This window comes from Canis lupus, chromosome 8 (genome assembly GCF_048164855.1).
Source record: "Canis lupus baileyi chromosome 8, mCanLup2.hap1, whole genome shotgun sequence".
Classification (NCBI taxonomy): domain Eukaryota; kingdom Metazoa; phylum Chordata; class Mammalia; order Carnivora; family Canidae; genus Canis; species Canis lupus.
The window spans coordinates 62315586-62331435 of record NC_132845.1 but is presented as its reverse complement, the minus strand read 5'-3'; the positions used below and the strand labels follow the sequence as shown (position 1 = coordinate 62331435).

The window sequence follows — 15850 nt, the reverse complement described above, 5'->3', positions numbered from 1 at the left end:
CAACACCCAATCATGATAAAAATGCATAACAAACCAGGAGCCCAGGGGACCTCCTCAAACCAAAAGACCATCTATGAAAACCATGGCTAACATCATACTTGACATTAAAAGACTAAACGCTTTCCCTGTAGGGCCAGCAACAAAGCTCCTCTGCCTTTCAACCTTTCAGCATTATTCTGGAGGCTTCACTAAGTGTAGAAAGACAAAACAACAACAACAACAACAACAACAACAAAAACACAATGAAAGGAATCTAGTTTGAAAGGGAAGATGTAAAACTCTATTTGCAGATGACATGATCCTGTATGTAGAAAATCTAAGGAGTCCACAAAAAGTCTTCTGGAACTAGTTAATAATTAAATTTAGCAAGATCATCAGATAAAAGATCAATATACCAAACTCAATTTTATTCCTAAGTACTAGCAACAAACAATCTGAAAATGAAATTAAGAAAATTATTCCATTCACAATAGCATCAAAAGATATTTACAAATGAATTTAACAATAGAAATTTAATTAGCAAGACTTGCACCAGAAAATGAAAAATTGCTAAGAGAAAATAAAGATCTAAATTCATGGAGACATTCCATGTTCATGGATTGGAATACTTAATAGTCCCACAATGATCTATAAATTAAATACAAGTCCATCAAAATCCCAGCAGGCTTTTTTTTTTTCTAAATTTTTCTAAATTTCTAAATTGTCTAGGAAATTCACCAGCTGAGGCACCTGGATGGCACAGTCGGTTCCAAGCATCCAACTCTTGGTTACAGCTCAGGTCGTGATCTCAAGGTCTTGAGATGGAGCTCCGTGCTGGGCTCACCACTGGGCAGTCTGCTTAAGAATTTCTCTCCCTCTGCCCCTTCCCTCCCTGCTCCCGCTCACGCATGCACCAGTGCACACATGTTCTCTCTCTCTCAAAAAAAAAAAAAAAAGAGAGAGAGAGAGACATGCAAAGGGCTTAGAATAGCCAAAACAAATTTTCAAGAAAAACAAATTTGGAAGACTTACACTCACATGTTATAAATTTCAACAAGATAGTAGGGTTCAGGTATAAGAACAGACATGTCCATCAGTGGAGTAGAAGTGACAGCCCACAAACAAACCCTTACCCGTATGGTCCCCAGAAAACTTCAGGCAGAGAAGGTAAGTTCTCAAAAAAATTGTAGAAGGACAGTTAGGTCCGGACTCCAAAAACTAAACTTAGATCTTTACACACTGTGCCCAAATATTCACTTAAAAATAAAGAACTAAGCATTCACAAACGCAAGAACTAAGACTAAAACTCGTAGAAAAAAAAAATAGAGGAAAAGCTTTGTGACCTTGGATTAAGCAAAGAATTCTTAAACACCAAAAATATAGAAGAAACACAATAAAGGAAAAAAACAGACAAAACCAGACTCTACTATAAATAAAAACTTCTGTGCCCTAAAAGCCACATTTAAAATACTGAAAGATGAGCTACAGACTGGGAATAAGGTATTGCAAGTCGTATTCCCAACAAAGGGCTTGTATCCCAAATGTATAAAGAATCCTCTCAATAATTTTGAACAGTTTTGAAACTCAATAAGACACATAAACCCATTAGGATGGGGAAAACATTTCAAGAGAAATTTTATCCGAAAAGTAATATGAATGCCTAAAGAGGGCATGAAAAAAACGTTCAACTTTATTGATCATTAGGGAGACGAGACAGGACCTGAAAGCATAGCGGGACACGCTCCACCTGAGTCTCTACAACGGCAAGACTAGGGCGAGTGTCTCAGGAGTGCCGAGCAGCCCCCCGGAGCCTCGCGTACCCCGCTGTGGGAATGGAAGGTGGTCCAGCCACTTTGGAAAATCAGTTGGTGGTTTGTTAACAATTTAAATATAAACTTACCATACGACGGGGCAGTTCTAATGCAGGGATCCACCCAAGAAATAAAAACACCCATCTACAAAAGACTCTCCGTCAAAGAAAGCAGTGTTATCCATACGAGCCCCAAACTGCACCCCATCCAAATGCCCGTAATAGGTGCACAGATAAATAAAACTCGGTATATAGAAAAATGGAATCCTATTAAGCAACGAAAGCCTACAAGGTACTATCGTGCTATGGGATGCGCAAACCTGGAAAACATGCTGAGTGAAAGGAGCCACGTGCAAAAGACCACATGCTGTAGGATGCTACTGATGGGAAACGTCCAGAAAAGCTGCATCTCGACAGAGAGCCACAGATCAGTGCTGGGGGCCAGACGGGGACCTCTGGGGGGATGGGCACGCTCTCAGACTAGCTTGTCGCCATGTCGTGTGACACCATCAGTACATGGGAACCACGGAAGAGCACCCTCCGGCAGGTGCGTGCCGATGTCACAGGCAGGCACGCTGCAATGTCACGGTGTGTGAACGCTCGCTCCCTCTGAATCAAGCTGCCGAAGAAGGAAGGATACGCGTGCCAGTGCACTTTGCATGCACGCCTCATGGCCTCTGCTTGCCACTGCCTTCGTGACCACCAGAATAACATACAAGCCCCCAAGGCCATCAGCCTCTGCCACCCTGTCATTAAGATTTCACTCCAAACACGACCTATGGGTCATTTCCCTATGACCTTGGCCACAGCTCCACTCCATGGCTACCTCGCTCCCTGACTCCTGCTGACCCTGTCAGACAAAGAACCCCAGGGAAGCAGGAATAGAGATGGAGCGGCCTGGGCCCCACAAGCCCCTCCCTTGGCCCTTGGCCCCTGGACCAGGGCAGGCCCCAGTTCCTCTACATCGGAGGCCAGAGCCAGCTCCGGGTTGTCCGTGGCCAGTGAGTCATTCTCCCCCCTCACCCATCTGTAAAATGGGCAGAGGGCTGGCTTGTAGGGGTGTCTGTGATGGGCAGATCTGGGCTCTGGTGAGCCTGGACCAAGTCATCTGCTTGTGCCTTGATATGTTCATCTATGGAATGGGCACACAGCACCTCCCTCCCTGACTGTGTTAGGACCCCAGGGGTGCTGGGGCAGCCCCCCAGGATACAAGACAGCATGGCATGGGAATCCTCCCAGCCCAGGGGACTTGAGGTCCTGTGGTTCCGAGAGCTCCTCTGAGGTGGAGGTTGGGGCCAGCGGGTGGGACAGAGGCCATAGGTGCTGAGCGGTGCCAGGCGGGGAGCTGAGGAAGCCAGACAGCTGGGGCAGAGCACCTGGGGTTGGGTCCCTGCCCCTCCCAGCCTGCCCCCTCTTTTGGAAGAACACAGCTGGAGCAGCCCTAAGGCTCTGATTTTGAAGCACTGCCCATCTTCATCCTATCCACCAAGTACCCACACCCCCCATCTCCTATCCCCCAAAGGGGGTTTTCTTCCTGAATTCAGAATTTCCAGACATTTCAGAGGAGGGTGGGAGCTGGAAATGGCCTGAATTGGATCCTGCCACCCTGTGGCTGTGTGACCAGGGTGACAGGTGCCCCCGAGGATCGGGGCTTTCCCCCTTTCCCCCACCCCCACCCCATCCCCAACCCACCACCTTCTACCACGGTAAACACAAGAGGCCCTGGGGCCCTCTGTGGATGCTATGCTCCCCGCCAGGACAGCCAGGCCCCCTGCCTGTATACCTACCACCTGTCAGCCCGAGAGGCCCTCCTCCCCTTGGCATCCCAAGGACCCCACAAGGGCACGGTATGATATGTGAGCCTTGGTTCCAGACTCTGTGCAACACCTGGCACAGTGAAGGTGAACCCACAATTGAGCCCCCACCCAAGCCGGAGAGAAGCTCCCGCCCACAGGAGCCCTTCTCCCAATCCCACCAGAGAGAAGCACATCCCTGCGCGTCGGTATACACAGCGTGTCCACACCTGGGCACGTGTCCTGTGAGAGCCCTCCCGGGGCACACACAAGCAGCACATTCCACTGCACAAGTCCATATGGCAGGACGTGTCCTCAGGAACATCCAAGCATGTGCTGATACCTGCAGGGTCGTCCAGGTGTTTGGGCGTGAGGTCTACATGTCACTTTAGAGTGCCTGGGCACACCTGTGCCCGAGTGAAAGACGGGAGCATGCAAGGCGCATGCACACAAGCGTGTGCACAGGGGCGTGTGGGAGAGGCCGCATGGGTGTGTCCCAGCGCGAGGCTGTGTGTGAATGTGACCCTGTGGCAGTGAGTGTCTGTGTGTGCATTTGTGCCTGTTGGAGCGTGGGTGTCTTTGCGATCCAGGCACAGCTGCCCGCTTCAGCCCTGACTCGTGTGGATTAAGGCCGGTGGCAACACTGGGTTTCTGGTGAGTTGTTTTTCTAAAAAGCTGTCTCTGGCGAATCACATTCTTTCAGTCCTAGCATGTTCTTGCTCTGTGGGGACAGCATAATGAGGACACCAAAATAAGCCTGCGTCTGTCAGACGGCAGACGCCTCCGAGGCCTGTGTCTGGCCTGCCCTCCTCGCCCAGGCCCAGGGGCATGGGCAGTCCAAGGGGGTGGGGGTCTTTGGGAGCCCCAGGAGCCCCACATGCACCCTTCATGTTATACCCTCAGTCTGCTCTACTGAATTTGCAAAAAAAAACAAAAAAAGCAGACAACAAATTCATTTCACAGAATCTCAGCCGTCAGACTGGGGACTCAGATGGGAAGGTGCCCTTCGTTGGGCCACGGCCCCTGCATACTCCTGTCTCCAGGAGGGGGAGGGGGAGAGGGAAGCTCTCCCAGGAGGGTGTGGATGCACAAACGTGTGTGAGTGCGTGCACACGTGCACACAGAGCGCACGCCCCAACACATACACACACACACACACACACACACACACACACCATCACTCGCAAACTCAGATCTGAGGAGCGCGTCTCCAAAAGGAAGCTCGCCCTGGCTGCCAAGAAGATTCCCAGGGCACCACCTCCACCCGGCACCACATACTGATCTGGACTTCATACTCATCCATGTCGGGGAGGGGGGGGTTCATCTCCCCCAGAAAGACATCTCTGAAATGCTAATGGATGTCAAAGGGGCCACAGGAGTTGCTTTATACGATCCTGTTCTCTGCACAACGCGTGCCTCATTTCATAACGGATATAAATGGGAGAACAACAGTTCGCTTTACAGAATATTTTTCTCTATAGGAACTCAGCTCTGATTTTTTAGGCAATGTCAAAACAGAAGCATCCTGCCCCTGTGTTGCTCCACCGCCAGCATCATCAGCCTGATTTGGGCTACCCCAGCTCCCCCAGATATCGGCAGAGGCTCCCAGCTGCGTGGCTCATTCCTGCTCATAGCCCTAAGAGTCCTGCCTTCGCCCCCAGACAGAGGGATCCTTTACACATACAAGCCATCCTCGTGGCTTACTGCTCAGACTCCCCAGAAAGCTCCCCAAGGCAAAAAGAATGAGACCCAGCTCTTCCCAAGACCTCTGCCACCCTTCCAGACTGGGCACCGTGACCTGTCCTACTGGCCTCTTGCTCCTGGTGGTCGGCCACACTTCCTCCAACGCACCAGGCTCACTGATACCCAGGGCTTTGGCATTTGCTGGCATTTCCCCAGCACCCTCCATCCCACCTCTGCATGGCAGTGGAGAGAGGGACACAAGGGCCAAGTGGGGCCTCCCGAGGGAAGCCAGGATTGCAGAGCTGAGCCTCACTCGACAAAACGGAAGCCCTGGGGACACCACGAGCAGCAGCTCTGTCTTCTACAGAACTTGTGTCCATTCAGACTCAACCACAGCAGGCCACCTACCCTAGTCTTCCCTCCCACTACAGAGAGACATGAGACTCAGGGAGGGAAAGAAATACACCCATAACCCAGGCCTCCTGACCAGGGCCCATGGCACCCCAGCCCCCAACTCCATGCCCAGCCACCACATCCGAGGACACAGTTGTGCTTTAGGCTTCATTGGACAAATGAAAGCACCAAGGCTTAGCCACCCGCTGATCTGCAGCCAGACCCTTCCAGAAGCTTCCATAGGGCTATAAGAGGCAGGGATACCCCCTCACACACACAGGAGGGATAAACAGAAACCCAGAGCAGGCTCAGGAGACATATCCAGGGGGTCCACGGCCCTTCAGGCTTCCAGGTCGGTTGTGGAGGAATGGGATGGTAGACGTGGCCTTCAGGGAGGAGCAGAGAGCTGGGTGTCCAGGGTGCTGGGCCAACACCTGCCCAGTCGCTCCTTGGGGCTCTGTCTTCACAGCACAAGACAGGTATAGCATGGCCTGCCTGCTGCCCCCAGGCCGTGGAGCACAGCCTTCTCCCCACAGCGCAGACCGTGTGCCGTCAGGGTCCCAGGAACCCCCCGCCTAGACGAGGCTCTACCCCCAGAGCCACTGAGCTGTCCTCAGGCTTGAGCGTGGAGCACCACGTGGCGGCCTGCCTTTCTATCTTGGTGTTTTCTAAACCAAAGGGAGCTAATGACAAAGAGGTGCCTCAGTTGGATCCTGTTGGAAATAAAGCCAGAATCTGTCGGTAAGCAGGAGGGAGCCTCTGGGCTGCCACTAGTCTTCTAGGGCTCCCGCCTCCCGGGAGGGCTCCCACAGGACCTGGCTGGCCTCCTTGCACGTGCCTGGGGCCGGCCTGGGCCTCCTGTCACACTGTGCCCAACTGCAGTGCCATGGATAGCTCTCAAGGCCCAGGGCTTCCCAAATGCCATTTTACAGAAGAAGCCACCGGAGGGACAGACAGCAGAGAGGTTAGCATCTGGGGGGATCCTAAGGGGGGTGGGTATGCGGCCCACAGGCCAGTCTACTGTGTATAGAGCTGTGGGCAGGGCCTCGGTGGCCCCGTCTGTGAGGCAGGCAAGCTGTGGAAAGACCCTCTGCTCTCCCCAAGGTGGAGCAGGAGGCATGGTGCAGGCGATGCTGACGCCGGCCTGCTGCTCTGTCTGGCCCTCGGTCTCCCCATCTGTTAAACAGAAGGGTTCAGAGCACTGTGGAATGCCACGGGTCCACTCTGATGGCCGGTCCCAGGCTCTGCCCCTCACCTCCTTCACCCTTCACATGGGTGCTCAGAGTGGTCTCTCTCTACTGCTCAGCCTTGTTTGGGGATGCGGAGGCATTACGGATGGGGAGCCCATCCCCAGAGCCAGTGGAGGGAGGGGCCTCGAGCGGGTTTGCAGGGTCTCTGCCCAGTGGGTGAGGCCCAGCTCCCAGCACCACTCACCGCTCCCCGGGAGGCCTCTGAGCCTAGACACCTGCCCTGTCCTTCTGGGTCATCCAAATGCTGCCCGCCCTCTAGGGGCTGCCACGACCCATCCTGGGGAGCCCCCAAGCCTGGGGCAGAGCAGTCCCCCCCCCCTCCCAGGAGGAGCTGGCCACCAGCTTATGGAGGAGGGAAACCCTGAGGAACTAAGGCTCATTGTCGGACAGGAAGGGAGGCGTCCGGAGGGGACTGAGTCAGACATAGCACCACGCGAACAGCCCCAGGGGCAGCGGGGTGGAGTGGGGGCTGCCCATGAAAGGCCTTCCTGTGGCCTTGGCCCCAGTGCTCAGATGCTGGGCCAGCCTCTGTGACTCAGTCTCCCCACTGCTTCTTGTCCCCCAGAGCAGGGAGCCAAGCTGTGCTCATTTTTGACCCTGAAAAAGCTGTCAACCCTACTAGGCCCCTGCTGCCCTGGGCCTCAGTTCTTGCTTTGTCTCCAAGCCTGAGGCCAGCCTGGAGGAAGCGAGCACCGGGTCCTGGCTCCCTCCCAGGAGGATTCTAGTCATGCTCCACCATCACCTGTTGCTGTGTGACCTTGAGCTGATGCTAGACCCTTCTGGAAGATGGGCCTGTATGTATATATCTGTATGGTCCCATTTATTATCTGTGTCCCCCCACCCCAGACTCCAATTCCGCCAATGCCACAGCCTTGTCACGGTCTTGTCTCAAGGCTCCAGGTAGAGCACACAGTAGGTCCTCAATATGTTTGCCGAATAAACCTTCAGGGACTCTTCCAGCTTGAATGGACAGGAGTCTTGGTTCCTGCCCCCATAAGGCCACTGGGTCCCAGGATGGTCCCTCTTACCAGCCCCCTCCCCCAGGAGAGCTTGGCAAAGCCAGGTCTCAGCCAGCCAGACCTGGACCGGTGGGGTGGAGGGTGAGGGACAGGCAGGACAGCTGAGTGTCCATAGCTCCACCCCACTTCCTGCTCCCCTCCAGGGCCACAGACTGGCATGGGGTGCACAGGGGTGGGGGGTGCACAGGGATTAGGTGTCCCTAGCAGTGGAGGCTGTGCCTGCCTGTCTGCCTGCCTGGTAAGCCTGGAACCACCACACAGGTACAGAAGCCCTGTAACCCCCCTCCACCCCCACTCACTGTGTGACCTCAGACTACAGCCCACCCTCAATCTCCCCAGATATACAGCAGGTGCTGGGATGGATAACAGCCAAAGCCCTTCCCCATCAGGGCCTCCAGTCCCCTGCACGGGCGGCACCCAAGGCCAGTCAACACCCGAGCCTCTGCTGGAAGAAATAGGAACCCACGACAAACAGAAAGGGAAGGGCACTGTGGGGGGCATGCGGGGACCGCAGAAATGACAAATGTATCCAATGTCCGTGGCAACGCCACCAGCCGCTCCAGGTTCACGCCCGGAAATTTATGGTCCCGTCACCTGGCCCTGGAGATCTATCTCCTGCCTGTCACTCACGAGCATTTTTCATCCTGCATCTGCCCTCCATATGTATTATCCGCCACCCACCCGGGGAATCTACAGGGTCTGCCTGTTTCCTGCAAAGATAGACAAACACCCCACATCCATGCACCTCTGCTCATAAATTTCTCTGCTGCTACGGCATCCTCGGGAATAGGGTCCTCCGCTACCCGGCATTGGGCCCCTAAGGGGGAAGCGATGGCCCAGGGAGATCTGAGGAGGAAGGCTTTCTCAGTGTTTAGAAAATCCCTCTGAAATCTAGAAAGGTGTGTGCATGTGTGCACACATGTGTGTGCCACAGACACACAGATACGGGACCCAGGCAGATGCTCCCATTTTACTCCATTGATCTGAGTCACTGCCACAATTTTGGCCTCACTCATGTTTCTCCCCTGAAGCAGGTGATGCTGACGAGGAGACATATAGGGTCTGAAGATTCAAATCCCAGAAGACTCTAGGAATCCAGAGAAGGGCTGCTAGGTCCAAGCTCTCGCCCTAGGCTCTTCTGGGGACCCTGACCACCTGTTTCTTGAGGGGGAAGGGGTAGGGAGGGATGTGAGGGAGCAGCAGCCTCTCCCCAGACCAGGTGTGGGGCACCTGTTTCCAAAGGCATTTCGCAGAATTTCTGAGTTTCCCAGAGAGAGTTCTGTGGGGGGTAATGAGGAAAGAGACACTGATCTTCCTCCCTTCCTCTGGTCACAGGTACAGGCACCCACCACATTCCCTACCCCCACCCCCACCCCTGTTGGTCAGGCCTCAGGATGAGGTGCCTATCCTGGCTTTTCCCAGGGTCAGGAACTGCTTGCTCTCGGCAATTCAATTCGACAAGGGCAACAGGCCTATTACCACTCCAGGAGGGCTGCACAGCTGTTCCTAGGAGAGGGTCCAGCTGATGCGGGGAGGGCATGGCTCCCAACCTTTCTGATTTGGAAGTCGTCTGCCCACTGGAAGGTGTTCAGACAGACAGACACACACACACACACACACACACACACGTGCCCAGGAATCTGAGGGACCAAAGTCCTAACTGGGACCTTGGCCTGTTTCCAAACCCCTCAACCCAGAGTAAAGGTGGGCATTCCCGTCTGACAAGCCCCCATCATCCGGAGTCTGTCCTTCTAGCTCTGGGTATATCTCCTCTTCTGACAAAGTGGGACACAAACCTGGCCTGTGGCTATGATTCTGTCCCCCCAAAACTAAAAGTTAAAAGCTGAAAACTGTAAGGCCCCAGGGCAGAGGAGGTCAGGGGGCTGATTAGGCTTAAAACAACATAGCCCCATTTCGTCATTCCCTCTTGGGGCTGGGCAGAGGCTGAGGGTCTCCTTGTGGAGAGGTTTGCCTGTTATAACTCCCTGAGCTCTGCACACTCCAAAAGCTCCTGTTCCCAAGGCTCATGGGATCTGAGACCCGGGGAATGCTTTCTGCACGGCCCCGAGCCCCAAAAAGCAAATAAAAGGCAGTTACAGCTGCATCCAAGCAAGGGCTCCATGAGCTGCCCAAAGAGAAGCAGCTCACACCCGAGGTTTTGCTGGGGTGCAAACCTGGCTTGGTCTCCTAAACTCACAGGAAAGGCCTCGAGGAGCCCTCCCAGGGCTAAGCCTTCCCGGTGGTGTTTCCCCCATAAAGTAGACATTATTGTCACGCCCCCATTGTACAGATGTGAAAAGTGAGGCTCAGGGAGGTTACCTGCCCCAAGGTCACGCAGCTGATGCTTGGAAGAGTCTGATTTTGATGCCAGAGGCTGTCGGTCTGCGTCGGAGGGGGGAACACCTGCAGGGGACCCCACCCTGGCTGCAAGCAAATGGTGAGAATTTTAAAGGATGGAAAGCGGGCTCCTGTCTTTTGAGGCAGATCGGGGCAAGGAGGCTCAGCAGCACTCCCCAAAAAGCCGTGAGGAGGAGAGCGGTCCAAGATCGGGGGAGGGGTTGAGATAGCCACCAAGTTCCGAGCAAAGGCCCCCACCCCCACGCCAGGGCTTCAACTCCCCGCCAGCTACCGCGGAATGCGGCCCCTCCCCCGAGTGTCGCCGGAGCGTCCCGGTACGAGTGGGGATGCGCGACGCCGGGAGGGCAGACGGGGCGGGGGCCGTGCCGCGGACACCGCCGGGGGTCGCCGACCCAAGGCCGCGGAGAGTCGGCCGCAGCTCCGGGACGCACGACCTGGCGCAGGGGGCTGCCGAGGGGACAGACGACTGGGGAAGGAGCAGGGCCACGCGAGCGAGCGGTGCTGCGACGGGCAGCAGCGACCCGGGGGCTGCAGGACCCCGGCCCGGACCCCTGCTCCGCCCGCTGAGCCGCGCGCCGGCGCCAAGTTCCTCCAACTTTGCCCGCCGCGCCCCGGGGCGCACGGGGCCGGGGGCGCAGGGGGAGCGCGCGAGGCCCCCCGGGTCCCGCGTCCCCAGGCTGGGCGCCAGCCGCGCTCGGCCTCGGGCTCCCGGGCGCCGCGCTTACCTGCCGCCGAGCCGCGCTCCCGGGCTGCGCCCGCCGCCGCCGCCGCCGCGGTCCTCCTGGCTCTAACTTCGCTCGGGGGATTGAGATGCCTCCCCAGCTTCGCCCATCGATCCGCGCGCCGCCCCGCCCCGCGCCTCCCCCCGCCCCGCCCGCGCCCGCCCGCCCGCTCCCCGCGCGAGTCCGGCTCAGAGCCCGCGCCCGCCGCGCTCCTCTCCCTCCCTCCCGGCCGCGGGGCGGGGGGGAGAAGGGGTGCGGGGGAAGGGGGCAGGGCGGGGGGGGCTAGAGAGCGCAGGAGGGCTAGTGTCCTGGCCGTCGGCTCCAGCCTTTCCTCCCGCATCCAAGGGGGGGGGGCGGGGGGGCGCGCTCCGGGAGGGGGAGCGCGAGCCGGCTAGGCGGGCCTGAGCCACGCACGACCCCCACCACCTGAGGCCAAGCCAGGGCGTTCTGGGCCCTGGGTGGGCCCGTCGGTCCGGCCCTCGTCGGAGAGGACGACCCGGGGGCAAGGACCGAACGAGGGGGGACAGAGGACAGGTAGGGCCGCCCCTCTCTCCCCAGCCCTGGCTCCCCTTCCTTCCGTCACTCACCCCCACCTCTGGGATGACATCGGGGGTTCTCGCACACTCTTCCCGTTTAGTTGGACCCTCACAACCTGAGTGTGGAAGCCCCTCTTCCCGCATATTACAGGAGAGGAAACTGAGTCAGGAGAGGCCCTGACGTTCGCCCCACACTGCACAGCCCATCCAAACCAGAGGCCGAGGGGCAGCCTCCACCCCCAGGACGGAGCCTCCCGACCCCTCCGGAGTCTTCTCTCCAGCCAGCAGGCCTGGGCATGCCCCTCGGCCAGCCAGGCTCCCAGCTCCGGCCGCTCACTCGGTTCCCTGCCGCTGCCCACACCCCCTCCCGGCTTCCTGTCCCCCGCCCGCCTAAGATTCCCGGCCTCAGTACCCCCGGCACGCTCTCCGCTCCCCGCCAGCAGCTGGGCAATTCACCGAGCATACAAAAGAGTTGACTCAATTCAAAGGCAGCAAATCAAGATAAATCCTATAGTGTGTGGGGACCGGAGAGGGAATGTGAATGAACGTCCACAGCACAAGTCCTATATGGACTGGCAAGCACCCCCCACCCCAGCCCTGCCTGGGCACAGAAGGCTGACCAGGAAGGGGGGAGTGGGTTCAGAGCTGCCCTCCCCCTGCCAGGCCAGAATTTAAGGATTTGGTGCTTTGTGGCACCTCCTGCCTGCCTGCCCTAGCTCCGTTGAGGGTGGATGCAGAGCCCTAAAGGGGGTACTAGGACAAGAGCCAGTGTGCCCCCATGGCTATTTCAAGAGCTTGGGTGGGGGGGCAGTATGGCCCAGACACATATGGCTCCAGAGTCAGGGCTGAGGCTCGGCAAGGAGGCTGTTGGGCCATTTAGGGCATCTGAGCTGTATGTAGCCTTTCTCCTTGGGCTGCCCCCTACCCACACCCCTGTCTCAGCAGGTGCAGCCCAAGGGCAGGCCCCTGTGTACTACCAAATAGGTACTGCAAGCCTCACATATGCCAGGCCTGGGCACAGGGGACAGAGAGGCTGGTGTCAAGTCTCCCCATTCCTCCCTGCTGTTCACGAGGCCTTCCAGCTGCAGCTTGGAAAGGGGGCAAAACCGGTCACTCTTAGTAGGTCCCAGAAAGCAATCTTCCAGCCTCTGGCCTCATTCTGCACTGAAACCGCACAGCAGTGACGGGAGACCCCTGGGAAGCCCTTCCCAGCCCTTCCTCCCCTGCTAGTGGGGACCCACCCCCTTCCTCTCTGGTTCCCCCAGACCCATGCTGGCCAAGGAGTTCCAGCTCTGGAAGGATCGGGTAGGTTAGGCTTTTGATGCACATCTCCAGTGTGCCGGGGACTGTGCCAGGTGCCTGCCCAGAGTTACATCACAACCTTCTCAATACCTCCGTGTAGCCAGGACTATGAGCCCATTTCTGCAGTGTGCAAGCAGAGGCCAGAGGCCTCAGCACGCCTTGATCCACACTGGACCCACACTGGCCGACCCTGAGGCAAGCATGTGTCTGCCCAGGGTCGGGGCTCCGCTGAGGGACTCAGAGGTCAATGGAGGGGGGGGGGGTGCGGAGCAGGGTAGAGGTCCTCGCGGGAAGGTCCCCAGCAATCCGAGGATCTATCTACGGGGCAGGCGGGCAGAGAGTGAAGCCCACAGTTAGGGGCACAGAAGATTGGGGGCGGGGCCCAACAGCCAACGTCAGGGTCCTCGCCACTGCGCCCCCCACCCCCAGAAGAGCTGCGCCGACCCTCAGGCTGCGACCTCCTCCCCTGAGTCTCGGCTGGGTCGCCCCTCCCCCGTGGCCGCGCCGATCGGCGGTCTGCGTGTAAGTCATTAAATCTGTTACAGAGACGCCGGCGCCGCCGCGAGGACATCTGTCAGGGACCCAGGACTGCGATCCACGCCCCCTACCCCACCCCCAGACCTGGATGGGGGAAAGGATGCGACACCTCGCTCACCAAAGCTCTGAGACTGCTGAGCACGGCGCGCGCGGGCCCTGGAAGGCGTTGGGGTCCCCGAATTAACGGAGGGGGCGGGGCCGGCGGCCAGCCCTGGGGGACAGAGGACCCCCAAGCTGCTCGGGAGCCGAGCGTTGCAGATGGGCAGATGGGAAGCAGCGTTCCCTATTCCCCGCCCCCCAAGTCCACTCCAGCTCAGATCTGAGTGTTGGGATGGGGTGGGGGGCGGAAGTGGAATCCTCCTGGGCCTTCGGGGTGTGCGAAGGCGCCGCTAGAAGGGAGGCTACTAGGACATCACCTTCTCCCTGCACATGCAGTTGCAGCTACACCCCAAAATCCTTTCCGGAGCTTCCGGAGTCCCTTCTGCCCTCCACGCCTCCCCGAGGCTGCCCGTTGTGACCACCCCACTCCCCACTGCCCCCGAGATGGGGCAGTGACAGGCCTGCGGGGGAGGGGGGGTGGAGGCACGAAGGTATAGTGCGTCGCTGTGTAGGTTGGGAGAAAGGCGCTGAGGGGAGGAAATCCCCGCTCATCCCTGGCAGTCTGGCCCCAGGAACCCCACACCCATCCAGCCCAGGAGGACTCTGTTGGGGACTGTGCTCCAATCTGGCCCAGGTCCCCGACTGACGGGGCGGCCACAGGCAACACTGTGCAGTTGAGGAAGAGAAAAAGTTGGGGGGGGGCGACGCCCCCAGGCCGGGATGGAAAGACTGGGAGAGTGGGGAGGGGGGGTTGGAGGGAAGAGCGGCAGGATAGGAACGATGAGAGCCAGAAAGGGAGCCAGTGCTGGGCCTGGGGTCCCGCCCCATCCCGCAGCCAAGCCCAGCTTCGCAGCTTCTCGGGCCTGGAAAGGTTCGGGTCACGGGCGCCTATTAATAGCCAGGAACCGGGTCCTTCCCGCGGGCTCAGCAGCTTCGGGCAGAGCCCCGCGAAGGGAGTAGGGGGGTGTCCTACAAGACCCCCTCCAAGGGCTCCGGGGGCGCGGGGCGCAGCGCTGCTTCCCCATCCTGGCTGCCCGAAAGCGAGATGCCTCTAGTCCACTCCCTGCCCGCCCTGCTAAGAGATGGGGTTCCAGGTTGGGGGGCAGTCCCGGGGCCAACTCCCGGCGCCGCGGCTACCACCATGCCCTCGCAGGCAAGACCACCGCGTCTCCCCTCCCTGTCCAGCCACCCTCCGCTCTCACGGCGCTCAGGAAAGTTTCGGGGTCCCCGAGGCGCCTCCTTGCCCGAGGGGTCCGGAGTGCCGGGCCTTCGGGCCGCGGCGTCGGGGAGGGAAGTTTGTCCGGCCGGCGCTCGGCGACCGCTAACTTCGGGTGCGCCCGCCTCGGAACCCGGGGCGTGTGCGGGGGATGCCCCGAAACCGCGGACCCAACGCGCCGCAAGCGAAGCCACGCGGGCGGAGGGACTCGGCCCCGCGCGGACGCCCAGGACAGGGCGCGGGGGCTGGGGCGGCTCGGGCCGCAAGCGCCAGCGGGGACCCCGCGCCCGCCCCCACCGCCGCCCCAGAGCATCTTCCCCGCCTCCCCCAGGGGCGGGGACCCGCCAGCCCCCTGCTGCGGCACAGCGGCCCCCCGCCCTGCAGCCCCGGCGGCCCCCTCCCCCGCCGTCCCCCTCCTACCTGGGCCCGGTGAGGGCCGGGGGCTGGCGCCACCGTCACCCGCGAGCGGAGCGCGCGCGCCCAGATCCCCGGAGCGGCGGCGGCGGCGGCGGCGGCTTCCCCTCCTTCCTCCTCCTCTTCCTCCGCCGGGCTCGCTGGCTCCAGACAGATCTCCTCCCCCTCGCGCCCTGCCCTCCCCTCCCGGAGCCCGCCGGGCTGGGCTCGGCCTGCGACCGGGAGCGGAGCGGAGCCGACGGGAGCCGGGCTGCGGCGCTCACTGCGTCAAGCGCGGGGCGAGCGCGGGGCGGCGGCGGGGACCGCGCGCTGCGAGCCCGGGGCCGGCGGGGCAGCGGCGGCTCGGGCTGGGGCTGGGGCTGGGGCTGGGGCTGGGGCTCGGGCTCCGGCTCCGGCTCCCGCTCGGGCTCGGGCTCGGGCTCGGGCGCGGTGTCGGCGGCCGCGGCAGCGCCGAGATTGTAGCACATTCTTTCTGAGCGTGATCGAAGGTTTCCTGTAGGAGCCGGAGCGGGGAGGGCGGGAGGAGGGGCGGGGGACGCGGGCGGGCGGGGGCGGCCGGAGCGCGGGCGGCGGTGTGGCTCCGGCCGGTCGGCGGGCCGCGGGTGTGAGAAGGGGCCTCGGGAGGGGGCGTGGGTCCGCGCCGTGGGGGCGGCGAGTGGAGCCCGGAGGCCGCGCGCCCCCTCTCCCGGCCCGCCCGCGCGCCCCCGCCCCCGGCCCCGGCCCCGGCCCCGGCCCAGGC

At 59.8% G+C, this 15850-nt stretch overlaps 1 protein-coding gene across 4 annotated transcripts in view; it reads right to left on the bottom strand.

The window, feature by feature from the left end:
• Positions 1-15358, bottom strand: part of ELFN1 (extracellular leucine rich repeat and fibronectin type III domain containing 1) — a 72556-nt gene extending 57198 nt beyond the window's left edge. Inside the window, exon 1 of one of the 4 annotated variants that reach the window (XM_072836719.1) lies at positions 15118-15358. The gene's annotated coding sequence lies outside the window, so the exon portion shown is untranslated. Of the gene's footprint in view, positions 1-10246; positions 10369-11010; positions 11138-11594; positions 11885-15117 lie in introns of those variants that run through there. The other 3 variants (XM_072836721.1, XM_072836720.1, XM_072836723.1) reach the window with 3 other exon arrangements.
• Positions 15359-15850: the final 492 nt, after the last annotated feature.